We start from the raw sequence: 1,753 nt of genomic DNA, 5'->3' as shown, positions 1-1,753 counted from the left end.
CGGACGCAGTCGAGTGGCGCCGAGAAGCGACAGACACGAGAAGTGGCACTTCGATTAGCAGCTGAGTTCCAAGTGCGAGAGAAAGCACGACGAGCTCGAGAGCACAACGAAGCGTTGAGCAAGAAGGAGAAAAGATCCATTCCCAACACAGCAGATGACGAAGATGAAGTTGCAGAATCAGGCGATGAATCCACCAAATCCTTGTTCAAAGAAGGAGATCAAGTCTGGTTGTTTATGGAGCGAGTCAAGTCGGGCCTGACCAAGAAGTTAGCCCACCGATGGCATGGACCATTCAGGGTGAAGAAGAAGGTGGAAGAATTCGCCTATGAATTGGAGTTACCCGACAAGAGTGGATATAGGTTCTACCCAGTGGTCCATGTATCACGTCTGAAGGCAGTCACCGAACTCGGCGGAAGACCAAAGGCGAGGCTGATCGCCGACCTCGAAGAGACTCAGCGATTTGACTTTGATGAAGAATTACTGCCTGAAGACAGCTGGGAACCAGACACAAGTACAAACCAGTATGAAGTCGAAGCAATTCTCGACGACGAGCTACCATTATCCACAAGTACGTCACGATCACAACGGAAGTTTAAAGTTAAGTGGGTCGGCTACGATGAGCCTACTTGGGAACCACTGTCGAATTTGTCATGCGGAGGTCTCCTGTTTGACTATCTACGACAGAAGAAGCGCGAAAACCGTCTGCAAATGGTGCAAGTTGCAGATGAGGATTAACAGCTAATGCACCAAAAGTTACACCAACTCGGCGGGACGACACAGGCCGAGTTGAGATGGAATGCTACTGTGTCGAAACTACATATACTGAATAATTACGAAATGAAGTCCTGAACGATACCTACGGGACGCCCAGTCAAAGGAAGAAAACTAAAAAGTCGGCGATCCGGATTCCAAGTGAGTTGAACCCGACGGAGACAACTGGGAAGAGCTCAGCGGACTCGACGATTGGGGGCGTGGCGTCGTAGCAGACGTCATCCCTTAGGAACTTGCGGAAGGAGATGCAACATTCGCAGCCGTGGCAAGAAGGATCATCGCCGAGCTAGCCAACGAAGCTGACGCCGAACAAGGTGCCTCAGGACCCGACGCGGCGGAAGTGGGCTGAGGATCCGTTCCACTGGGGAGTGGGGTGCCGAACGGAGACATACTCGGAGACGCGCCTCGGAGATTGGGAGAACCCAACCCATCGTCCGCCGAGTCGTCATCAGACGCACTCTCGCCATCTGAGCCGAGCTCACCGATCGAAGACCCAGTGAAGATATGGATGCCTTGACGATTCAGCCGAGTTGGAGCACCCGGGGCATAGGCAGAAGGCGCTTGTTCAGCAAGATCGAAATCTTCTTCAATCGCGTCGTCAACAACCTGAGGGTCCATACCGCGCGGAGCGAAAAGCTACAGCCTTTCGCAGCGACGCGAGGAGATTAGCCGATTGCGTAGCAGCAGCCTCCAATCGAGACACTTGCTGTTGAGCCGACGAGAGCTGAATTGACAAGTCGACATTGCTGAGAGCAAGCGAGTCCAGTCGCCGAGTCAGTGCGCGGTTCTCCTCCTGAACAGCTTGATTGTCAGCTTGGAGATCGCCGATGATCTTTGGATAATCAAGAGCGGCGTAGTTGCCTTTCAAGATATCCAACAGTTTCCCCGCGGAAGCAGCATGCAAAATCGCTCGCCGCTGCACGGGATCGGAGGGCTCCACGGAACGAGTAAATCCGTAAGCCATGAGCCTCGCCAAGAAGGT

Source organism: Phytophthora infestans, genomic scaffold (genome assembly GCF_000142945.1).
Source record: "Phytophthora infestans T30-4 supercont1.1 genomic scaffold, whole genome shotgun sequence".
In the NCBI taxonomy this organism is placed as follows: Eukaryota; Oomycota; class Peronosporomycetes; order Peronosporales; family Peronosporaceae; genus Phytophthora; species Phytophthora infestans.
The sequence above is the reverse complement of the archived record's forward strand: the minus strand, read 5'-3'. Positions refer to the sequence as shown.